We start from the raw sequence: 10,389 nt of genomic DNA, 5'->3' as shown, positions 1-10,389 counted from the left end.
CATCATGCCCATTCACTAGCTCATCAAACCCTTACCCAAGGGCAAAGCTGCCAACCAACTAAGCACTAGTTAAAAAAAGGCCAACCAAGAAGGTACAGTAGACTAAAATAACAGTCTGGAAGGTAATGAAAATAAGAAGCTCCATAGATACTTCAAATTTAGAATAGACTTTGATATTATTGAACATGAAACTTGGAGGAGTGCGAGATATTTTTTTTTTCAGAGATAACAGTACACCAGAGTCGCTGGAATACTATCTGAGACAACAAGCAACATGTTTTGTTAAAGGTATCACGGCAGGGGCAAATATGTGTGCAAATAAGTACAGGAATAAATGCTACCTTTGTTAACAAATTATTTGGAAAACACAATGATGGTGCTAGTAGTAATATCAATAAGCAAGCAGATGGTGATGCATGTATTTGTAGTACTTCACTTAGCCAGCAATTTAAGCGCTTTAATTAGTTCAGCTGTCCAACCCTCTTTCTCCCCCATGTCATTCTTCCTGTATTACATCAATAGACAAGGAATTATTATCATTGCGGTACAGATGGAAAAAGTGGGACAAAATTATACAGAGGTCATAAAACAAGGCAGTAGAAATGCCTTGGTTAGAATACCATTTTGTTTCAAATCATGGAATATAATTTCAGAGAAAAAAATTGAAATTGACAAAGTGCTTAAATCTACAGTATATAAAGAAATGCAGATTCATCTGGATAGCTAGAGATTTAACACAAGCAGAATAAAATTATATTTATAATCACAATAATGAGTTGTACTTACTGTTTATTTTACGTCAGATTAATAAAGAGCACAAGTATTTAATGAGATCCTCTAAGATACTATTCTTTAAGTTATTGGGAATAGTTACTAATAAAAATCACAATAACTGCTGTCTGGAGAATAGTCCTGGGTAGAAAAAAAGGGTATTTCCATTCTAGATTTCTCTATTTCTTTCACCATAAAACAACTGTTTTACTTAAAATGTTAGCAAGCAAACAGACAGAATATGTGTGCAATCCTGGTCCTTTCATCAACTTTTCAGAACTTCCTATGAATGAAGTTTTTGTATTAAAAAAAATGAAAGTGAGAAACTCTATGCATGCTTTCTGAACTTAACACGCATATGCTGATTTATAAGTTCTAGTCTAATCAAAATTAATTATTAAATTAACAATGAGTTAATTAAGAAAATATTTCATTCCTTCTTTTAAAAATTTCAGCTATTTTGATCTCTTTCACTTTGCCTAGGGATCACTTTTCTGTGTTTTATAGTAAAATCACCTGTCACCATGATATTCTGTACTACTGTAGTTTGCATAGAGTCTCTGCCAGTGTGAAAGTAATTTCACACCTACTCTGGTATGTGCCAGTCCAAGTGCTGGCTGGGAATCAGAGTAGTTAATCGTCATGCTTGCTTCAGTGATTTTTTTCATGAAAATATTTGTAAGTTTCTTTTGTAACCAATTCTGCAATTTAATTTTTTTTTCCAAAATTAACACCCAGTATAAACCCAATTGTCTACAATGAACTGAACTGAAATTGCAATCTACGAATATATTTTTAAACCTTATCTACCACTGCTTTGTAAAGTATAATAAAATAAATAGTTTGTGTTGTAACAGAAGATTAATCCCAGAAAATAATGCTAAAATTTTCAATTTGAAGTTTTTTCTACCAAAGTAATATCGGAGCAAGTCTATTAACCCTAGTAACACATACAATACCAAATAAAATGAGAAGATATATGTTAACTGAACAGCAAAGATGTACATACACTGTTACTGGTTTGATTTTAACCTACCTAAATTTAGGCTATAAATTGAGATATCCAGTTAGAATTCTAGTCACCCTCAGCAAGTCAGTGTCAATATATGGTCATCTCAAGAAGCAAACCACCATGCCTAAAACTGAAATTGCTTTGAGAGCTAAATACACTTCTCCATAGATTGAGCTTGCAAACAGGACACTAAGTGAGATCTCTTGATCAAATGCTTAGGGATAGGTCACAAAATGAATGTGAGCCTTGTTTCATGCTTTAAGTGCCACAAGTTTTAACATACAAAACTACAGTGAAACCCAATACAGGCAATGGGTTATTCAACAAAACTAAACTTAGCAACAGCATTTAACTCCAGATTCATTGTCCTGGTTTTGGCTGAGATAGAGGTAATTTTCTTCCTAGTAGCTGGAATTTTGTGGTTTGGATTTAGTACTAGAAGAATGTTGATAACACACTGATGTTTTAGTTGTTGCTAAGTAGTGCTTAGATTAGTGAAGGACTTTTTCAGCTTCCCATGCTTTGCCAGGTGCACAAGAAGCTGGGAGGGGGCACAGCCAGGACAGCTGACCCCAACTGACCAAAGGGGTCTTCCATATCAACTAACACCATGCTCAGGGCGGGGAGTTAGTGGGGGGGAGAGGGATCGCTGCTCGGGACAGGCTGGACATTGGTCAGTGGGTGGTGAGCAATTGCTTTGTGCAGAACTTGTTTTTTTATATTCTGTATATTCTATAACCATTATTATTATTGTTATTATTATTTTCTTTTATTAAACTGTTTTCATCTCAACCCACAGTTTTTTTTTTTTTCTTTTTTTTTCCCTGATTCTCTCCGTCATCCCACTGAGGGAGGGGGAGTGAGTGAGCGAGTGGCTGTGTGGTGTTCTGCTGCCTGCCGGGTTAAACCACAAAATTCATACAACTAACGTGCATCTATATGTGAGCTAGGTGGCTTCATAATGAATGTAGTCAATATATCAATACTGAGATATAATCAGTAGTGTCAACAATCTCAAGAGTGATCCACTTGATCATAATATAAGCACCTGCGGGGGACAATTGGATAGCTCTCTATGATCTGTTAACTAGATTCACTACATGCATCTCCATTAAGTGTAAAGGTTATTTAAATACACCTAGCTCACATACAGGCATCTTTATTAGAGACACCTAAAGTTAAGGTGAACTGAATTTGTTAGCTTTGTGAAATGGATAGGGTACTGTAAGGGACACTGAAACAGCACACTTTCAATATCTAAAATATAATGGGTCAGATCTAACTGGACTGAGAAGCAATGCTAAGCATTGTCATACTGGACAAGATCTAGATCCAAATAGGGAGGTAAGTGCCTGTTTCCTGCTTAAGTCTCAGACAACAACCCAAATGATCTGTCCTTTAGCAACCCTATAAATTGCTTCAGCTCAGTTAAAACCTTCCTTAGTAGACTGTTGGTGGTTTTGTTTCTTTTGGTTGGTTGGTTGGGATGGGGTTTTTTGGTTTTGGGTTTTTTTTTTCTTCATACTCCAATCTGTGTTCCTGAAGTATCCAAGAGACTGGCAAGATAGAGGAATGTCAACCCAAACTTTGCTATTATCCACATTTAGGAAAAGAGCCACTCAATAGAAATTTTCAGAAAAATCTATCATAGTCAAACTACATCTAACTTCATCACACTGTTTGCAGCATCTTTTTACAAAGCACCTGACTAGTCATACTTACAAAACAGAAAACCTAAAGAGTTCTAAATTATAACTTATGCCTTTCAGGATACTGCTCCAACAACTCATACATGTAATATTCTGGATGACCCTCTATCTGGTATTAAATTGGACGATATGCAATTAAAAATACAAGATGCATAGATCTGGAAGGCAAGCAGTCAAAAAGAAACTGATTTGGTGATTCAGACACCTCAGGTTGGGAGATTTGTATCACAGAATCACAGAATCACAGAATCGCAAGGGTTGGAAGGGACCTCGGGAGATCATCTAGTCCAACCCCCCTGCTAAAGCAGGCTCTCCTAGAGCATTCTACACAGGACTTCATCCAGGCGGGCCTTGAATATCTCCAGAGAAGGAGACTCCACAACCCCCCTGGACAGCCTGTTCCAGTGCTCTGTCACCCTTAGAGTAAAGAAGTTTTTCCTCATATTCAACTGAAACCTCTTATGTTTCAGTTTGCACCCATTTCCCCTTGTCCTGTCGCTGGGCACCACTGAGAAGAGTCTGGCTCCGTCCTCGTGACATCCACCCTTAAGATATTTGTATGTGTTGATGAGGTCCCCTCTCAGTCTTCTCTTCTTCAGGCTGAACAAGCCCAACTCTCTCAGCCTTTCCTCGTAGGGGAGGTGCTCCAGTCCCTTTATCATCCTAGTTGCCCTCCTCTGGACTCTTTCTAGGAGTTCCTCATCTTTCTTGAACTGGGGAGCCCAGAACTGGACACAGTACTCCAGATGGGGTCTCACCAGGGAAGAGTAGAGGGGGAATATGTAGCTCCATATTCTTTTATTTGTCTACATGAAAATACAGTACACATCATAATATCGCTCAAGCAGTCTTCTTAAGGAGTAAGCAGAACAATGAAAGCAGAATAACCTTAGAAAGACCTGCATCATTTTTCAGAGACCAAGCTGGGCTTAAAATTGTAGGTCCTACTTTTGCAGACTGTCATGACCTTAAGTGAGGTTATTACTATGGAAATAAGATAGGATCATAGGATGTAGCATCGAGTTCCTAGAATATGTCTGTATACTGGAGTTTCATTTGGTTTTCTACCATCTAAGTTATTCCACACATAATCTGTTTCTAGTTTTTGCCTTCAGCTCATACTAACATGCTGCCATTTCCTCTTCAAAATGGCATTATGTGTAACATTAAGTGTTTCAAAAGTAACAAACTAATTTCAGCTGGGGAATGTTAATTATAGCAATGTATTGTAAGAAGAGAAAAGCCTTTTATGATCACAAAAACCTTAAAGTTTTCAAGTTGCTAAAAATGGTGGGGATCTTGATGACATATTTTAACTCCACTGAAGTTCCCTGGGAGTCTCACATAGTTCACTCACATGCGTAAAACACAGCATAAAATGGAAAAAAAATCAAATAACGTACACAGGTACATACACACTTGTGGACAATAATTTTGATCACAGTAGCTTTGCTTATCTGAATAGTGTTTACTTGTGTGGAGTTTTATTAATTTCAGTAATATTATGTCCCTGGATAAAAGTTGTACTGGGGACAGAATGCAATGTTCAACCAATATTTTCTGTAAAGAGCTGCAAATTCTTTTAATAAAAGAAAAAAAAAAACAACACTAAATCATCAAGAGTATTCAGACTTTTCTATTTAGGAACACAGTCTCTACAGGATATTAGAATTCTTTATTCTTGCAATTTTAAAATTTTAATACTAAATTAAGTCTTAATAAAAGGAATAAAATTAATCTGCACCATATTCTGATAACCTGTGCATGAAAGGAGGGAAATTTGAATTCATCAATTCCTCCAATGACAATGGTGAAGCAACATATATGAAATTTAAGTTATGGGACTGAAACTCAGGCTTGTCCTATGGTTATAATAGTGGTGTGGTTGGGTATCAGGACTGTGCATGTGTACACTTCCAGCACTCTTAAGTCATTAATTGCCCGAATGGACCAGGACATCTCCAGCTAGTAAACTGCATAGATGAACTAATGGACTTGTTTGATACAGTGAAAGGATGTGAGACAAGGTGATTGACTGAACTCCAGACCTCCACAATAAAAGCGTTGACTAACTGGTGTAAGAACTCGTCCAATAGGAATTTTGGGCTGTCCTGTAGATTGTCTCAGGCAGCTCCTGCTGTGCCTAGACCAATCTGAATGTTTCTGTATGTTGAGTAATACCCTGGATAAAATCCCCATGAGCCTTCTCTTCTCCAGGCTAAACAGTCCCAGATCTCTCAGCCTTTCCTGATATGGGAGATGCTCCACTCCCTTCACCATCCTTCTGGACCTTCACTGGTTTCTCTCAAGTATGTCTCCAAGTATATTCTATTTAAAAGAAAGACATAATTTTCAGATTTGCTTCAGATAGCTAAGAATCAGTTCAAATTCTTAATACCTTCACTGAACTGTTTAACACATCCCTAATGAAAAATGCTTGCAATCTGCAAGGTAAATTTGCATAACAAAACAATTCAAGTACCTCTGTTTAATCTGTATTAATTATTTATTGTTTTTTGCTGTCCATATTTTTAAACTCCTGTCCTCGTTTTAGTATGTGACCCTTTATGTACTCAACACCTGGATACTAATTTATTTTTGCTTTGCCAAAGAATACTTAAAAGTACATATCCTACTATAAAAGGCACAGTCTCTTCATCTACCTTGGAGTTTTGTATAGATTCCGTTTCAGTACTGTTTCTATAATTATTATACAGAATTCTATGTAAAGCTGACCTTAAGAAAAATCTATAAAAAATAGCTGTTAGGTTTTTTTCAATAAATAGAAAATCAGAAATCAGTTTTTGTATTCTTAAGTAATTGAAAAATACTATTTTCTTTTATTTTTTTCTAATTCTTTGCGCTTCTGTGAGTCACAAAATACGAAGCAGTTATGCTAAATTTAAAAATATAATAATGACATAATTAAGCAGACATTTAGGATGAAATAGAGAGCAGACTAGTTAGGCATTGCTGAATCTGGTAGCTGGGTAGATGCAAGGCTTTTTCAGCTCCCTGTTCCCAAGTCCCAACAATAGAGAGGCTAAGCATGTGTTCTCAGTAGGCACGCACAAACATGTCTATACAATACACATCTACTTGTATGTACAGCCAGACATACAAATTAACACAGTCAAGAAACATAGCACTCATGCAAACACAAACACCACCAACAGCCTTGTTCCATTCTCCTCTATGGAAGTTCAGGATGAAGGTCTGTTAGTGGAGCCCTTGGATAACTGGACTTAGACATTCAGTCTGTCCCTACATCCTTTTTCTCCACCGTTGTTGGCATCTTGGCATATAAGTCACTGAGGCCTGCAGTCATACTCCAGTTCCTGGAAAAAAGGTTGACTTACATGCATACACACACACATACAGAGGATCCCTCTAATCAGACACTCTTGTCTACCCTGGTTTTGGATCTTTTTGTCTCCAGTTGCCTCATATGTGCATGCACATATGCAAATGGGTTTCTTAGTTGACCCAACAGCCTCTCAGGTAGATGACTTGGACCTCCTGGTCCTGTCAGTGGCCAACTTGCAGACCCTCTCATCTCCCCATTATCTGTTTTAGCCCAAACATGGTTTCCAAGACTCTTATTCAACTTGCTGGTTAGTCTGGCTTGGTATTTGCTAGTGATCACCAATGTATATACCCTCCCTTGCTCCAGTTGCTGGTACCAGAGACACATGGTCCCCCTCTGACCCATGATCCCAGTCCCTCTGCTGGCATATAAGCCTCCAGACACAAACACAGAAGTATGCAACATATATGAAAGAACATCTCATCCAGGAAAGTGGTTAGAAGTGGAGTTCGATACAACTGGTCATCAGGTGCAGATCATGGTCAGACAAGTGTACTGACCAGTAGCCTGTTTACACACATCCATACACTTTTAACCCTCTATCCATCAATTTTCCCATGATTCATCCTTCCCACCCAACCTTGATGCCTCCTTTCCCCTTCCTTTGATTCTTCCTCTATACATCCCATGTGTCCTGTACAATCCCAAAATGCACTTCCCCTACATCTCATAATGTGTCCCAGACCCATTATGCAGTAACCTTTCTCAATTTGTAAGGTTATCTTGAGAACTTCTTCCATTTATTCATGGTGTGTGGACAAATAACAGTAGCAGATTCCAATATTCAGCAGTAAATTTGGAGATGAAAATCAATGGAGTTAGGGTTCTCTGAGCAGCAATCAAACAATTAAGACAAGGAATGCTCATGTGATCCCTCCTCTCCTCCCTTTCTTTGCTCTGCCTCCTTCTCGTCCTTTTCTTTGTCTTCTTTCTTCATTCTTTAAATATGGACAATTAAACAGTTACTGATTTTAACATTGGTTTTATCCACTCTACCTACACTGGTAATTGCCAGCTAAAAAACCTCCTTCTAATCTCTTCCTCCTCTGCAATGTCTTTCATACTCGAGTTTCTGTCCTTATCATTGACACAAATTGTTCAATGGATATCAGTTTTACTGAAAAATAGCATGGAAGCTAATTTGAAACATGCTTGCAGATTTTTTTCATGCCTAGTATCAACAATTTGCTAGCTATATCCAAGAACAGGAACACAGGAATTAGAAAAGATTAAAAGCATGTTTTGCAAAGACTCCCTTGGTTATTATTTTATTCGTGTTACAACAAAGTGCAGAGATATATGATATCTAACTGCACTAAAGATTAAATAAGAGACAAAAAAGTAAGCCCTCATAATTAATTTACTGTAAGACAATGACACATGCTTCATAAGGTAACATAAATAAATGAATGTATAATTTCTTTGTGCAGGAAAACTAAATACAGCTAGACCTCACACAATAAACAATGTAACCTTTGAACAGTATAAAACGCTGAGAAAATAGAAAATTCAGCCTCAGGGAGGGAATAAGGTCCAAAACCCCAGTGCAGACTGAGAGAATATTCTTCGGATAATCTTTCAAGGGCGAAGCATATGACATGATTGTATTAACATATTATGAATCTGTACAGTCATCCGTCTGTTTCAAAAGTATCATGAATGCATAGTAAGATGGGAAAGAAAATATTTATCATGCTCTGATACACTTACAGTCCTGATTTTTTTTTCTGATGTTTTTCCTTGGCATGTGCACAACTGAAAAGCAAAGTGATAACCCCCAGATTAGTTCCAAATTCTCCCAAACCCTCTCATAAAAGCAATTGCTCACACACTGCAGCTAGAGGTGCATTCAAACTTTGCAGACTGCTTTTCTAGTTTTCCACAGTCACACATCTTGTGGGAAAATCCAGTGCTTTCCTTTTGTACAAATCATATTTCTCATATTAATTTCTATGGAAGAAGTATGTAGCAATGGTCTGGTAGTCAGAAACTGTTTAAAAATGAAGTCTCCAGATGGTTCTTTAGAGTTCAGACAACCTTCTGGGATCCTATGGAACAGGTCCCCATACATTCAGTTCTATGGTTAAAATAGACAAAAAGAGGGCTTTATAGCATATTATTGAAACACCTATCTTAAATCTCCTGCTCTATTAAGATGGTCCTGGGAACAAACATAACTGTCTTGAAACAGTTCGATAAAATAACCTCTAGCTCACTGTCTTTTCCATTTTCTCTCCCTTAAATAGGCTTTCAATTGGAGATGGCTTCAGTTTTTTCTTCATAGCATCCATTAATTATGGCTAAAGAAAATATAAACCAGAATTGTCATTATTTTTTCTCTGATTGCTATGGATACTCCATAAAAATTTTATTGGAAGAGATCGTTAATTTGAAGCTACTCCCACTGTGTAATCTGCAAAATTAAACTTACAAAGAAAGGACTAAATTCTATCTGTAAAGCATGCAAACCAGTTTCAGTTGTCAAAAACGGGGGGCAGAAACTTTATTTAGTTTAATCATCTGAAACTTAGTCATACTTGGGCATCTGGACAAAGCAAGTTTTCCGTACTCCTTCCCGTGAAGAAATACTACTTCTTCAAGGAGTTTCAGAATTGTTAATTCTCTTGTTCATCTCTATGCCCATAAATATAAACAGCCTTAATGTCTAGATACCTGTGTTTTAGAGAAGTAATGTTAAGTGTGGAAATTCGCATCCAAATATATATTTTGGCAGTACACTATCAGTAACTTTTAAAATGTTAATTCAAGAATGAGTTTTTAAATGGAGATGAAGATGAAATTGATGGAAGTGTTCTGTAACATGCCAGCTGCCTTTCACTTATACTTACAATATAAAAGCAAGTGTTATGAGAGCAGAAAAAGCTCTGCATTGAGAAACAAACCTCTTAGTACTTTCAAAATAGTAACTTTAAATACAAGCAAGCTAAGCCGTATATCCTTCCTGAACAGAAATCTGAAGATATAAAGGATGTATTTAATAACAAAGAGGTCTTGAGGGAAGGATCTAGGCAGGGTGGTAACATGGAGTTTTCATCTGAGTCTGAGAGCAGGAGAAACAATCAGAAATAGGCAATGTCATCCCAGGAAGAATTAACTGCTCCATTGGACAATTGAGCTTACGGGAGTCAGTGTTAAACAATCAGTTTAAGAATCATGTGTGATTTTCCATAAAACATCTCATTCTATTGAAATTAATCTATTCCACCTGTGTATTAGACAAAGTTATGGATGTGCGAATCAGTTATATGGTAATCTTGTATAAACTATCCAGACACAACAAATTTTACAGCTAATTAGCCAAAACAGAATGGTGATTTTTTTTTTACTTTCCCTTATACCTTTCTCAAAATTGAACTCCAACATAGTTTCATTTTTAGCTTTTTTTGTGTAGCAGATATATCTATCCTGAAACAAATTAGTCTAGAAATAAAAATAACCCTTTCACTGCTAAAGTGAGTAATTTTGTCTTTTTTTAATTAAGAAAAATATAAATATTTTACATATACAGA

The sequence above is a fragment of the Egretta garzetta genome, unplaced genomic scaffold (assembly GCF_000687185.1).
Source record: "Egretta garzetta isolate BGI_Z169 unplaced genomic scaffold, ASM68718v1 scaffold150, whole genome shotgun sequence".
NCBI classification, from domain to species: domain Eukaryota; kingdom Metazoa; phylum Chordata; class Aves; order Pelecaniformes; family Ardeidae; genus Egretta; species Egretta garzetta.
This window is presented reverse-complemented; position numbering follows the sequence as displayed.